At 29.7% G+C, this 16935-nt stretch overlaps 1 protein-coding gene across 2 annotated transcripts in view; it reads left to right on the forward strand.

Annotated features, from left to right (window-relative positions):
- Window positions 1-3614: 3614 nt before the first annotated feature.
- Window positions 3615-16935, forward strand: part of LOC113400460 (vesicular glutamate transporter 1) — a 54101-nt gene continuing 40780 nt past the window's right edge. The window contains exons 1-2 of one of the 2 annotated variants that reach the window (XM_026640391.2): window positions 3615-4027; window positions 15507-15666. The gene's annotated coding sequence lies outside the window, so the exon portion shown is untranslated. The remainder of the gene's footprint in view (window positions 4028-15506; window positions 15667-16935) is intronic. The other variant, XM_026641166.2, reaches the window with a different exon arrangement.

Here is a 16935-nt window from a genome sequence, read left to right on the forward strand (position 1 = left end):
TTGAAGTTGCTTGACAAATGATTACATTTACAAAGAGATTTTCTATACACAAATGATCTTTGATAAGAAAATAAATATATTCCTTGAATAATATTCCTCTTACATTTATTTTGTTTGATATTAAAAAAATCTTTTGAGTGATCCTCATTAAAAGTGTACTTAATTGCCATAAATGAATAAAGTTTTATTAAATGCTCATTAATTTGGTAAAAAATTCCCCAATTATTTTTTTATTTTATATAACACTTTATATAAATATAGTATATTAGGCAATTTGACGCTTTTTACATGCATTCAGATGAAATTCGTTTTATTACAAAATATTGAATATAGAGATATTGATAAATAAAGAAAATGTATAGACTCAGTTACTGGTATATTACAAATCCGTCCATTCGCAGCCCACGACCGTGAAGCTTCTTAGCTCTAAGCTGCTCTAATTGGAGCTTTGAAGAGACGTAAACATCAGTTATGATTGCCTCGTTATCTGTAGTTCACCTGACGAAGCTTTGAAGGGTTTATTCATTTGAAATTGACGTATTTACATGAATAAAGATATTCTTTATTATTATTTTTTGGCATATGTAGCTGGATCAACAAATGGGCTACCTAATGGTAAGTGTTCACTACTGCCCATGGACATGGGCCCTTTTTGAGATTTTAACCTCACATTTTTTTTACACAGCCAATAGGCCACTGACCTTTGGAACTGAGATGTTATGTCCCTTGCTTTTTGCAAATCGATCTAGGCCACCCACTCTCCACATATTCAACTGCTAAACAGTGCAACTTAGTATTATTGTGTTACGGTTTGACGGGTAATTCAGTGGAATTACGGGCACAAGGGAGTTATTTCTTAGTTTAATATTTCTAAAAGCGCTATTTATTTTATTACAGCTCTATTTCTAACAAACAAAAATTAAAAACGTAAAAGACGCTATGAAACTTGCACATTGAACCCATGATCATTAGCTAAGATTCAATATACATTTGATCATGACACACATAACGTGACACAATAGTTGTGGCAAATATATAATAATAATAATAATCTTTATTTAAGCTTATTAAATGACGTGTGGTGTACTTTAACGCTTAAAATAAACCGAGTTTGTAATATCGTTGCGTGTGACTAATAATTACGTGGCGTCAATAATTGCTTTATGACAAAAACCCATTAGCCGAACATAATGTGACTGTAGGTATACGTCGACCAGCAAAGAGATAAAAAAAATATATATTACGATTTTTTTACAAGTTCCCACAACGTGATATGCGATCGTCACTATAAAATAAAATGCAGATTTGTTAACTGACTAATTCCTAAACACCACTCGTACAATTCTTCATTTCATGATTTGTTATTTTCATAAGGAAGTCACGTAAGGAAGAAAATGTAAACGAAACTATTATGGGAGTAAAAATACATAAAGAAAAGTGAAATTGAGGGGGACGAAGATAGCTCGCATAGTCGACGACGGAGATCCCAGACGCCGTAGCCACGATCAACTATGTCGAACTATCGGATGTAAAAATAAAAAAAAAAAATTGTGGGTAAAGTTATAGTAAATATATTAAATGTGTAACTTACAACAGTTGAAAGTGTATCACTTGAAGAACTGAATTATATCAATCTTTAATTGTTCGTATTGCATTTATTTCGGGGCGGCGCAGTGCAAGTCTGGTGTCATGGACATCAGAGCACTGATCCGCTAGTATATTCGATGTTTTTGATAGTTGCGCTGAATAAAAAGTCCATCCAGCCTCTCCCTAATACCAGATTTAAAAAAAACAAAACTTATTATGCTTCCGCATACTAGAAGAGTTAAAATTTAACGTATCAAAGCTCTTAAGGGTAGAGGTAAGGAGAACCAACTTGTATACGAGATAAATTAAAATAGTGTGTATAAGCAGCAAACAAATAAACCCACCAAACTAGCGCTACTTTTGCAAGTTAGAACGATTTTAATGTAGTTGATATAAATTGCGTTATGTAAAAAGCAAGCTATTTACGTCGTCCAAAATAATTTAATAAATATAACCTATAGTGCGGTAATGTGGAGAGTAATTTTTTTTTTAAATTATATAATTTATATTTGTGAGTTCATAGTCTTTAACTGCTACAAAATGTATAAAAAATATTAAATAATAAGTGTTGTCTAAGCGGAAAAATGATAAAATATAACTTGCAACTGGGGCGTCGCCAAATTTGACTTTCTTGAACTCATACACAGAGATGATTCCTCGTACCTCTATCTTCCATAACACTAGTAACGGTGATTCTCATTTATTTATCCTACTCACCGTTATTTCTAGCCTTTTGACCCATACATATAAAGCTAATGGTAATTTCTGAATTACGTATCGTAGGTTATTTTACAATCCACACGAAAAACAAATCGTTTGTTACAAATGGTTACTGGGCACTATTTCACTTTTACGACACCGACGGGTTGAATCACACGTCGTCGTCTCTGATCATTTGATTCTATAAAATAAACTCCCGACAGCTAAGTGGTGAACACCAGTATCGTTACCGAAGATTGCAGGTTCAACCTTTGGGCATTAGGGATTTTAACTTGTTTAAATTAATCTCGTGCTTGGCGGTGACGGAGGACGTCACGAGGAAACCACTGTTACTGTAAAAATATAATCAATTCATTTAAAAACAAAGAAGTAAATTAACAGCCTGTAAATATCCCACAGCTGGGATAAGTGGACCTCCTACTGAAGATAAGGTTCGGAGCGAATTCCATAATACCGCTCCAATTCGGGTTGGTGGGTACATACGTGGCCGTGAAATTAGTGAAATTAGACTGTGCAGGTGCAGGTTTCCATACGATGTTTTTCTTCAACTTAGCACGAGATGAAATACAAACAAATTAAGCACATGGAAATTTAATGGTGCTTTTTTACCACTGGGCCATCTCCACTCAGCGCAGTTCATTCGGTGACGGCAAACACAACCCTGTACGAGCACGGTCTTTACCGTTATATAAAATATTAAGCGATAATTTCTATGGAATATTACACTACATAATTTTTATATTATGATTTATAATTAACTTAAACTCACATAACATTTATAATATGATGACATCGTCTGTTATCGTAGCTGGGTAGTCAATTCGCTTCCCCCTACATAGTGTTTTACGGCATTAAGCTTCTTATCACAGTTTCCACTCCGGCAAAAGCGATACTGGTATTTTATTACGGAGCAATTTGTTATACAATAACGACTCTAATGATTATGATATTAAGTATATTGTGTCCCGTCGTTCCTGATTTATTAGTCTACGATATTTTTTCTTCTAAATTACTAAATAAAAAACCAGTTATTGAATAAAGATTTAATTTCTAAATATTCTTTAAATACTGATTTTCTATTGTCTATTATATAAAAGCTCTTATAATTCTAGTAACTGTTTTTTAATTTATTTATTTTATTGAATGTAATATAAAATCAACAAGGATTTGTAGGATTTCATTATGGATGTTGGTTGTAAATAATATTTCTTGTAAAAATAAAATAGTGGTAAGAGGGGATGAGAAAACAGGGGTGGGGAGCGGGGGATGGGGATGGATGTAAACACAAAGCTTGTGCAAAGCCGGCAGTCACGTGGCGCGTTCGCCGGGGGCGCATCACTCTTAAGGGTGATATCGCTGCAAGAACTAAATAAAAACATTGCTGCAAAATTCCAATGAAGTGAAACAGTGATCAGATAGGCGACTATTTCGTTCAGTTGGTGTATAGAATCCTTAAGAGTGATGTCCTCCGGAGACATGTTAATAACTGTAGGTACTTCTAACATTATATTCCTTGACAGTTTATAATGCCATTAATTGGCAGTTTATATTGAATTCTATTCTCTTTAACAACATCAAAGAGATATTGTATATAATGCAAAAACCATTCTAAAGAATATCAATATATAACATATCAAACTATAATTAACATATCTAGCACGTATGATTAAATATATTTTAGGGTAATATAGCTTAACAAACATATCTTCGTGTCATTTTGGTAAGTTTTTTTTTTTTATTTTCCTCAATGCACTGCACCTGGATGCAAGTTAAATGCATGGATGTACAAGCAAATTGCGTTTTTAATATTTCTCACGTCTACAACCGATGCATGTTATTTTAATGAAATGAAGAGATCAAAGCCTTATTAGGACAGGTTTTGAAAATAAAATATATTTTAATAAGTATTTCTGTAAGAATTAAAATACAATATATTATGCTACAACTGAAATGTGTTTGTTAATGTCTTTGAAAATATAAATAATGGAATATTTAAGAAATGATAATCATGAAAGTTCGGGTCTTTATTAACTTGTATTGTGAATACTACATTTTTATAACAAACGTATAAATTTTGTTATTTAATAAAATAATACGCGCTACATCAATAGTTTTCTAGTATGTATTAACGATATTATTATAATTACTTTTGTGTCAATGATTGGCTGATAATAATTGATAAATAATAATTGATTGTTAATAAAACATGGTCCATATAGTTAAAGAAAATTTTCGAATAATTTAAAATTAACCTGACTGTTAATTAACAGATTCAACAGATTAAAAATAAAGAAGTGGTTATAATGTTGAATTTGACAAATTGTACATGAATTAAAAAGTTATTAATGATTAAAAAAAAAAAAATGTAAATGAGCCATTATTATGTCCAACATTTTATTGGTGATAAAAATCGTGACCTTAAATTTGTTCATTTTCATGCAGAGTATACAACTTATAACATATCTATAAAACGATATATTATATAAAGGACTACTATTACGTGTATCTATTCATTATGATCTAGATAAAAGATAGTAACAACATGACAGTGGATTTGTTTTTTATTTATTTTGAAAAATTGAAGATTCTACATTGCTTGATTAAGTAATTAAACAAAGTCTATTTGAATAATATCTTAGTAATTGTCTTCTTAACACTTTCTGGCACAGTGACCGCTACTATACTTCAAAACAATTACTTGGCTATTGTGTCTAGTATACTGTGCCTCAATTTAATATTAAAAAAAAGACTTTGCCTAGCGAGAACGTGCTAGAATAAAATAAATAAAAAAAGAAACAAATGATTATAACAATTAATACTAATGAAAAGTTTGATTTAAAACAAATGAATGCTGATTATGAGATAACTATGTTAAATGTTACTCGTATAATATATTAACGCCGGAAAAGTAAATGTCAGTTACAATAAACAGTGAAAATATTAATCAATATAAAAAGCTTTCAACAACCCTCAGCTAAGCATCTGAACTAATTTAATAAAACGTTCGTCCCCGTTAGCGTTGGGCCAGCAAACGTCAAGAGTTGTTTATGTCGGCAGAAACTTAATAGAGTTATTAAATTTGGCTTTAATTTATTCAATTTGGAGCGTTTGCGATGGGAGACAATGGTATGGGGGCGGGGCCTCGGCCGACCCGCCCGTTTGCACTTACCTGTAAACGTATTAACACAGATATACAGATTTACATTTGCGTACTATTTGCACACATACATATGCATAGTGCAGTAGTCGATAATGTTCGGATTATATTTAATGCGATTTATTACCAATCGAATATATATGTTGTCTTTGTTACAGTTTACTGTTACGGTTTACGGTTGATGTATTTTGTTGTCGTATATTGTAAACGAAATAAATCCATTTCGGTATGATTTTTCAGAATTTTTATTTCTAAAATAGTAATACCTATTATTAAACATATAATATTCTTACAACTTGCTGAATGATCTATACAACACGTAGACACAGCGAAATAGATTTTTATGAATCTTGAATTTAAAAAAATTATTCAACTTCACACATGACATGACAGTCGTAAATTGGAAAAATTTAGTAAATTACCTGTTATTAAATTCAATTAAAATAAACAAACAATATTGTCACTGGTTTCGAATGTAGATTCTCGAAAGCAAAACCGGTATTCTTACCGGTAGTTTCCGTTTTCCACTTATTTAACTATAAACTCATAACTAAAACAATAAAATCAAATGCAAACGATTAAAATTAATATGATAATGTATGAAAATGATAGTATTACATCGCGTTTTATTTGTCGTCTATATTATAATATGGTTTGTATGTTTATTACTAAATAAAATATTATATTAGTATAAGTAAGATTCAAATTAGTCAAATGCCAAATTTTTTTTTCAATTTTAAATTTGAAGCAGCCTGATAGTAAAAATATGAAGAAAGATACACCAAAGACACGGAAAACATTATACCACTGAGATACAAATTAAATAAAAAAATAAATATATATATATTTTATAAAATGATTTTGTAGGACGCATTGTTCGAAACCAAATTTCACAACTTTTCCGTATACTTTTAAATTATAAAAAAGTATTTACATTTTTTTTTTTTCAGTTTACAATTGTACTATAATATTACAATAGTATCATTAAGTATTTTTTTAGAAATCTAATTATTAATCAATCCAAACACTTTGACCTTCCAAATGTAAAACTTGGTATAAAATTCGTTTATGGCAGTTACCATTTTACGAAGTTACTGCAATAACGAAATACTATTTGTAAAGCCGTCGAATGTTTCTTGGGAGATTTAAAGATCGTGATTTTATTGCATCGAAAGAAGCCGCTTGAGTAGCGTCCCTAAGGAGCGATCGGTCGGCAAACAGTATGATCCGTCGCGGAATTGTAGCGTTCAGGGATTTATTTCGTATTCGAGTTTATAGAAAAATAAACTTTACTTATTTCCTGCACACTTTTATGTTTAACTTTTTATTTTTGTATATAAAGTTGTAAGAACCGTTTGTTTTGTGACAAAACCAAACATTTTAAACTGCCGAATAATGTGAATGGCGCATGTTTTAATATAACGACCTACGGAAGTTTAATTATAAATATACTAACCTAACCTAAAATTCTCCTTTCAAATTGTTTTGTTATTTTTAACATAAGGATGCTGTAGTGTGAAAAATCATTAATTATTTATTACTCCATCCGCCTGAACTTGGAGGACATAATAAGACACTTATTACAATTTTTACATTACATTAGCAGCCTGTACATTTCCCACTGTTGGGCTAAGGCTTCTCCCTTTGAGGAGAAGGTTTGGAGCATATTCCACAATGCTACTCCAATGCGGGTTGGTGTAATACACATGTGGCAGAATTTCATTGAAATTAGACACATGTAGGTTTCCTCACGATCTTTTCCTTCACCGCCGAGCACGAGATGAATTATAAACACAAATTAAGCACATGAAAATTCAGTGGTGCCTGCCTGGGTTTGAACCCGAACCCTACTTGTCGGTTCATTTCATTATAATTATATTATTATATTATATTAGTCAGGTGAGTTTTTTGTCATTGTATTTTACTAAAACAAGTTTTATATTAGAGTGGCTCCGAAATTAAAGCATTCTAGGATCTCATAAGAATCTATTATTGGGGCTATTCAATTGCATAATTTTATTCATACATCTACAGATAGGTAAATAAATAAACGTTTCTAAAACGGTTCTATAAATCATAATTTTGATCACATTAGTAATGAAAATTATGATTTTTGATACAAAAAATCCTTTTGTGGAGCTTAAAAATAATATAATATGGGCTATTTGATATTTTGGTTCTTAGAATTGTATCATTCATTTGTATTAAATCAATACAGTTTTATTAAAGAGCACCGACGGGATAATTTATTGCCAACCGCGTTGACTTCATGAAATTACGTATTACATAAAAGTATATATCGATTTTACTACTAAAATCTGCATAGCTGTTTATATTTAAAATGTATTTTCTTTTGTTATGAGTAAAGTCGTTTTAACGTTAGAATCAGTCGTTTTAGAGCAAAACTATACACAAAAATTTTGCTCCTGTAATAGTTATGGTATTTTAATATTGATTATAATATTGATTAATAAACGTGATAATTTACGTCAAAAATAATAGCACAATTATATTTCAAACAACCTTAAAGGAAAATTCTAAGTAATTTTTATTCAAATACCAAAAAAGTAGATAAACTATATTCTTTATTCAATATTTTTTTTATATTCATAAAGCTTTAAGTTTATTTATGTTTTAATAACTCTTATGTTTAATGAGGACATAATATACCATCAAATTCAATAAACTGCTTCTGAGTTACGGCTGAGTTCACAATTTTCTATATTAAATTCGTAGAACGTTTGAGAGGTGGGTTGCTATGATACCTTAGAGAAGTTAATAAGTCATAAATAGCAGGGAGAGTAGGACGAAAATAGGGAAATTGTTTGTGTTCGAACGAGATAGAAGTTCCCCCCAGGTAGAGGAGTGGGATGTAATCGAGTGGAAAGAGGTGCTTTCGCAGAAGTCATGAGGTGTCACCAGACGCAGTAATGTGATATTTGATAAACTTTTCTAATGGAAAAAAAACTAATAATTAATTGTATTTTGAATTAAGAACATTTTTTTTCTTATATTTATATCGGGTAACACACACAATAACATAATTTATGATTGTTTAGCTAACAAATATTTGGGTTGATTAATTGCAAAGTTCTTACTTCAATTGCGTAATCTTTATTTAAGTACTTTTATATATAATTTAAATTACTATTAAATATAAAACTAAAATAGAAAAGTTTAAAAATAATTTACAATTAAGCTTGTATAACTCAACCCTCACGACTCAATAACGTTATGTAATCATGTTCAAAAGCTCATTATAATTTTAATTATGAAGTATATTTTTAGACTAAAAATAATAAACTTTTTACATCGTGTTTATCAAAAAAAAAAAAAAGAGAATTTGTTTCAAAACAATAAAATATATATTTTTATACCTTCAATTAAAATTTACAAGTTTGAAATATTGAACTGTCATTGTCACATTTTTATCAGTGATATGTTCTATTATTTTTAATATATTTAAATGTATATTCATTCATGTGGAGACATTTTTTATTGTATGACCCAACTAAAAATACTAATATACGAATATAAGAATATACTGACATTCATTAAACTTATATCAGAAAATTTAGCGCGTTTTGAAGGAGGTTTTAGTAGTTAATACATGGCAGAAAACGTGTGCCTATAGTTGAAGGTGTTGCCTGTGTAAAGAATAAACAATTAATAAAATAAACACATTTATTATATATCTAGTTCTTTTTTTAGTTTGTTTTACGTTAAAATATTTTTAATAAGTATAGTATAAATTAATATCGAAATAAATAATCGAAAGTTTAAAAGTTAAGGTTATATTTAGTAATTCACATATAATATACATTCATGAACGTTAATCCGCCGGAACATCAAATTTTACCCCTAAAAGATATTACTACATTTTAGTAATCTTTCTATTTTTTAGTATTTATTATAAGAAATCAATTCAAACTTGTATCATTTACAAGTACAAGTAATGTGCCATCGATGTGCACATGTGTTTGAATATATAATGCTATTGATTATTCGAAATTAAATATTAGACTGGAAATAGAAATCATTTTTATATACTTTCTTCGTTCATCTGTTTTTAGTCGAGTGTATTTCTTTGTATATGTTTTAATATTTTCTTCATGTTATATTATGCTTTATATTTTTACACAGGGTACTGCTTTGTATAATTGAAGATTATAAAGTAATATAATATTTATTTATCTTTCTATAATGTAATATTATTGAAGAAAATTTAAACAATATGTCTAAATATATTTGAGTTATAGATAACCATATCGCCCCTTACCTTGTAAAGTGGTAATGTTAAAAGCCGATAAGCGCTGAGAGCGCTTTTTGAAAGTAGTCGATCGCTGTTAAGTGCTCGTTGGCCGTCTCTCTCGATGTAGCGAGAGGACACTTAAGCATATATAAGTATTTAGTACTAAATGTACATCCAAATTTTTATTATTATACAAAAACGGAGACTGAGTGTACAGATCAGTTTTCATGTGATTATTTGTCGGCCAAATGTATCTGCCAAGATGCAATAGACAAGCCTTCACGGAAAAAATCTTGTTTTGGACCCATATCGACCCAATGAATGACCCATTTTCGACTAATATACATATTTTGAGGTGTTTAACAAACAACATATTTGAAAATTATTATAATCTGTGCAACAAAAATTTCGGTATAGTATATGTGGATCACAAGGAGTTTAGGCCTTTGGTTAGCGATCATGAGATAGCTTACTATATTATTATATACTAAAATTTGAAGTAGTTTCATTTACGATAAAAAATAAATAATGAATATTCACAATAATCGTTTGTTTAGGTTTTTTTTTTTATTTATTTAAAGTATATTTAACAAACGAATTTGTTTGTTGTATATATTGTAAAGGAATCAAATGTACCCACTTTTATTTTTATACAAACTCAGTTTACATCGGCCTGGTGAACAGTGTACTAAATTATTAAATATAAAATCATTTAATCGCCAGTGGCGCTTAAGTATTAATTTAAAAAAAGATAAATTATTCTAAATTATAATACATTGATTTTTCGAACGTTCTTTTATCCCATGTTACCCACGCTGAGTTAAGCTGGCATAATTTTTTAGTTATAGAATAAGTCAAAAACTGTAACTAAATTAAGTGACTGTAAAATATTAAGATCCGCATTTTTTTTACTGTGTGCATAACTAACCAATATATTTAGAAACTTCAGATTTGATTATAAACAGTTTTATAATCAAAACTGTTTTCTTCTTCAACACATCCTCCATCAGCACAGTTTTTTTTTAAATGTAGCAGTGGCATTACTGTGGGTATTTTAAATGTAACACATTTATTATTGCATTCGATGGAGTAACGTCAATAAATAATGGAAAAACTGATATTAAAATCATATTCATATTAATGTCGTGTGTATTCAACTAAACTTCTGGATAAACGTAGAACGTTACTAACTTCGTCATAGTAGTTTTGTGTCAGTATTATACATAGTATCTATACAAATACCACACAACTTCGCCCAGAAAACTTGTATACATTATTAATATTCATTTTGGTAGATTGAAAATATTAGTGCGGACAAAATCACGAGCTCAGCATTTAACTAGATTGCGTTTTACCCCCCGCTGACGTTTCAAGTTATAAAAGAATGCATTAATCAGAGGTTGGAGAGGGTTGCTGCAGTTTGTCAAGCCACGTTAGCGAGAAGTTATTTATGTATGACGATCATTGTGATGTACGACAAGTATAATGTAGATTGCTTTTATTATAACATCATTGTGTCAAAAAAAAATATTGCCTTTTTGAAATCTTTAAGAATTAAAATCTATCAGTCAAGTAACCAGCTGTTTGTTGTGTTTAAATATTCTTACCTTTTTTTCCATTGGGAGCTTGTTATGATTGTGGTGAAATTGTGGAACATTGTTACAAGGTGCTTTTCACGAAGTTTGAATATTACGATTGTGATTCAAATTCAGAAAAAAAATCCGAAGATAATCTGTCAATAACAACAACAAAAAACTCCTAATCATGTTAACGTAAAATATGATATTCATTTAGGTGTAATCTTTACTAATATTATAAATACCAAAGTAACTCTGTCGGTCTGTTACTTTTTCACGGCCAAACCATTGAATCGAATTTGATGAAATTTGGTATGAAGTAAATTTGAACATTAAGAAACCTTTAAACGTGAGTGAAGCCGCGACGAATAGCTAGTTGACAGTAAACGAGATCGTTAACAACGATCATCAGTTGATTTAAAAGAATGTAGATAGAGTCTTCTGTAAGCCCGTCTGCGTGGGTACGCACTTATCAAGTATTCTGTCTTATTTTATTTAAACATTAAATAAAATAAGACAGAATATGGTAAAAAATTACATTTTCACGACTATTGGTTATTTATTTATTACTTTATAACAATTATTATTATTATTTAAAATATACTTGTGATGTTTTTAGTTGTATTTCTTAAGAACAAATCGGAGCATACGAGGAGTTAAAGTAATATTCTTTACAGTTTCTATTGATGATCTTTGACGAATCATTTATTGATCCATTTTATTGATCATTAGTAATTGTTTGATATAAAGGCAATCTCAGGCAGTCAACCTGTATGTTAAGCATTGGTGGTAAATTTTGAAAATACATTGACGATACAATAATATCCGTATACTATTGGGAATAATCAAATTTTTCACAGATATTGTCCGGGCTTTTTTTGGATCTCTTCTATTATTTTGATTGTTTGATTGTTGATATATAGGGTAAGTTTAATTGAAAATTGAACGAAAATTAAAAAATATATATTTAATATAGGTATCATAAGTTCCAACCAAAATATATTTTATGAATTTGGAATTTTTAGATCCATATCTTAAAATACCTTTAACAATTTCACATAGGCATAGATAGATATGTTATTTTTAAATCCACTATTTTGGCCTCTAGAGTTTGTCGAGAAAACACTGAAAATTTCGGAAAAATATGGCATATGTATACAAACATTGAAAGGTGAAATATGACTCCTACCCGTCGAATATTTTAGGGCTTTTATATATATAAGCGAAATACTACTCACTGATAAATCACGAAATCTCAGAAACTGTAACACCTACAAACTTGAAATTTGGCAGGTAGGTTTCTCATAGGATGTAAACATCCGCTAAGAACGGTATGTATTTTATACATTTTGCGCGGGTATAGCCGCAGGTTTAGCTAGTATTTCATACGATATCATTTATAGTATAAGCATTTAGTAATAAATCAGTTCTATTATACCATTGTGTGTATATCACGTATTCTGTCCTTCTGTCCTTCTTAGTTATGTTAAAATAAATCTCTTTAAGGGATAAGCATGCATTTATACTTAGCCCTCCATTATTCGTGTAATTTAAATGTATGGTACTTACGTAAAATATACGTCAAATATTTATATACAGAATGTATACTTTTATAAATTGATTATTTATATATATAAAAGGATTACTCGAATCATTTTCTAGATTTTAAAATGAATAAATCTGTTACATTTTGACCAATATAAACAAATAATTTATATACCAAAGAGCCATATCCATAATATAATTTTAATACGATTGTAGACGAAATATTATCCAGATTCATGTTCGGTGGACCGGGGAAACTTCATTTGCGAAATCCTCTAGCCGTGAAATGAAGTCAGACCGATACTGCGCCGATATTATAGCGAAGTCAGCTAACGGCCGAGGCGGGGTAAACGCTCTGAGCTCAGCACAAATTTGATTTCTTTTTAATGATCTTTTTGCAGTATTTTTTAAGGATTCGTAGTCAAATATGAATTTCTTATATCGTTACGGTCCTCTACTTGTTTCTTTTGTGTCTATCCGTTCCTTCTTTTATTAACTTTGTTGGTATATAATTTTTTTTAATAATAAAGATTTAAACTAATAAAGTAAATTCAATTAGTATTTTTATAATTATATATTGAACGTAAAATTGGCTATATTTTTTAATAATTTGCATGAGTGTGAATTGTTTCATGAAATTGTAATATTAAAAAAAAAAAGTATTGCTGCTCAAAATATTACACGCTGGGAAGAATATTTTCATTTAGAGGTCATTGTGTCTGTCTGTATCTGTCATGATAAACAATTCGATAAAATTAATATAAAAATATCAAAAACACATAGAATAAAGAGTTACATTTTATGCAATTTTTAAATTGGTAATAGATCTTTATCTAGGTGTAAATGACTTGCTACTGCCATGCATGTTTTCTTATGTATGTAACGCATGTGCACACCCACACAAACACATGCACACAATCACACATAAAATGTTACATTCAATACAATTTTTTTGTGAATGTTTTAAGGCTATGCAACTTTTATAAATAAATGCTATTTTTATTTTAAACTTCTATTAATAAATGTAAATTAAAATGAACTTAACGAGTATTGCATAATTATGTAAAAAATGAGTATGTATAATTATTTTGGGCCATAACGTAAGTGAAATATTTGCATGATTTTCAACAAAAATGTATTCTTTCACTTATTTTTCACACCAGAAAACAGCATTGCAAAGTAATGATAGCTAATGAATGGTACCCTCTTAGATGGGTCTGCTCAAACTCCTACAGCCAGTGAACTTAGGTAAACGTAAATGGTAGTTGCATGTGTCGTGGTCGGTTGTGGTCACGAGCTATTGACTATGTGTATGCACCAATCGACATTCTACAAATGTGGTATATTGAGCTCTAAACCTTGACTTTAGCTCATTTGTTTTACATTTACATGCAGTTATTTATTCTCAATATAAGAATTCTTAGGTTAAATTTTATTAAAACTTTGCCCCAGCAGTTCCGCATGTTGCTGGCAGAGATACATAAAGAGAAAAATGGACACTATATTTATAGCCATTACTTATTTAATTTAAACAATTGAAAAGCAGAAAACCGACACTTAAGCTTTTTTAATTCTGGTACAAATTTTATTCGGGTTTAATTATGACAAGAATTAAATTCATAGTGTTATATTCATCCATACATTTACTAATATTTTAATTCAATTTGTAAAGGTATGACATTATCAAATATACAGATATTATGAATATAGAGGTAATATCACATAGATTTGAATGAAATATTAATGTTTTTAGTATGTTTTGTTCAAATGTATATTAGTTGTACTACATATATAATTATATTTTTTGTGATTAAGCTTGTTTATAATCAATCCAATGATAAAATGTTGAAATCGAATCAATTATATTACTTGAATTTTTTGTAACTGAACATTAAAAAAAAATGGAAGCATTGAGAATACATTAAAAACTATTAAAAAAGCAGGACACAAAAGTATTTTAGAACGTTGAATTAAAAAAAAGTCTGATTATAACAATGGTACAGATATAAACGAGTCATAATTTGAATGAGCTGTTATTCTGCAAGCGTTTTTATGTAGCGGCACCTACATATTTATTTGAACAGCCAAAGATTAAATGTATATCCTCCGTCTAGAGTTTTGTTATTAAAAAACTTCATAATTAAATTTGCATTAAGTGAATAAACTGTAATACTATTATTACACGTCGAATTGTATTATTTTGTATTCGATATTATGATTTATTCTCAAGATATTATGCGAAAACAAAGAAACTTTGACGAGTATATATTGATAGGTACATATATTCATCCATATACATACTCGTGTATTAACGTTAAAATGGACAAGATTAAGGAAGTACATAATTATAAACATGAATAAAAAATTGTTTTAAAGTCAGTACAAAATGTTTCATTTATCTATATCATTTATTTAGTAAAGTCACGACTCCATGGATATTTTGAATTTGTAATAATATCATTATTCAATTTATATTCATTTAGGCATGTATGTTTGAATCAATTAGACATCCCATGTGATCCGTACAAACGATATTAGCATAGTTTTCAACATCTACATTTCATGCAAATCAAACAATGAACACAGAAAGGGTCGATACTAACTCTATGTACATTTGGGGTCTCCTGAAAATTTTCTGAAATATTACAAAACTCCGCCCCTTTTACAGTGGAGGCTGCTATTGGTGGAAGTATATCTAGATCTGTAGAAATATAGACCAATGACGGCTGGGGTTACGCGCAGCCGTAGCTACGGTGTAGAGCGGCGCGGGGCGCTACACGATCGACAGACGCTACGACGGACCTGCTACGCCTAGGAACAGAAAAAATGTAAGTAAATTATATTTTAACATAATTTTTGTATATTTCTACTTTAATTTTGTATTCAATAAGTGCTGTTAGTTATTTATAATGATAGATGATTAAAGACCTATCTATAGATATGCATAGATATATACATAGATAGCATATATGTGAACAACGTAACCATTATGTAACGATATTTCAGTCTGCAATAGAGTTTAAAATTCTATGGAAATTCCATGGAAATTTAATTAAACTGTTTCAAGATATACAAAGTTAAATGAATTGTAATAAAAAAATGACTGAATTAATTATGACGGCCAGCTATATTTTTTAGTGTCGTAGATTCGTTTCGTAAAAGACTTATATCGTATCATATCGTATATTAGGAAAAGTGATAAATATAATAAATAAGAATGCAGATTAAAACCGATATAACATAATTAAAAAAAGATAAATAATGTCATGTTCTTGTGGTCATTAAGAAAGATCATATAAAAACCTAAGTCAAATATCACTGTAAAACTTGACCTATTTGCTCAAACAGAAATATTTTAATGGTCACTTAAAAAAACCCACACACGGAATGAAATCATTGTATTTAACTTTGAAATAAAATATAGCAGTCAGTAATTTAAATGTCATACTGAATAAAGTGAAGTAATGTATTAAAAATATGAATACATACGATAAAATATACATTAATTAACTGGTTTAATTACTTCCATTACTTTCAATACCCGGTGCAGGCTTAGTGCAGCTCCATTTGGTTGGGTACCACCCATTTACCAAATATTCTACCAAACGAGGCTCGGTGACCTACTTAAAGTTATGCAATGTATTGCTGTGCTTAAATGATGTGAGCCAGTGTGCCAACAGACACAATGGACATAACATATAAGATCATTTAGTTAGTGTAATATTATTGGTTTGAGTTCTTCACTTCTTGTAGTGCCAGTGATAGGGAAGAGGGTGATCAGATTTCATACGGTGGACCATTCTCAGCTGTTCTCAAAATGTATTAAAAATTCGAAGAATATACTAATGCTATGTGTCTCATTTACCTGAAGTCTTAAACGCTGATCAATGACAAATAATTCAGTTTTACTTATACCTGAATTGTAGTTAATGAATGGCAGCTCATGACGCAATCAGCGACTACTGAGGGTTCAGGATTTAATCAGATTAGTAAATTTGATTTTAATTAGCGTTTAAGAACTGAACGTTTCATAATTGTCAGTCCTTGTTTGTCTAATGCTGCACATAAGCCTCTCTCAGAGCACGCCATTGAGCTCT

Source organism: Vanessa tameamea, chromosome 10 (assembly GCF_037043105.1).
Source record: "Vanessa tameamea isolate UH-Manoa-2023 chromosome 10, ilVanTame1 primary haplotype, whole genome shotgun sequence".
NCBI lineage: Eukaryota > Metazoa > Arthropoda > Insecta > Lepidoptera > Nymphalidae > Vanessa > Vanessa tameamea.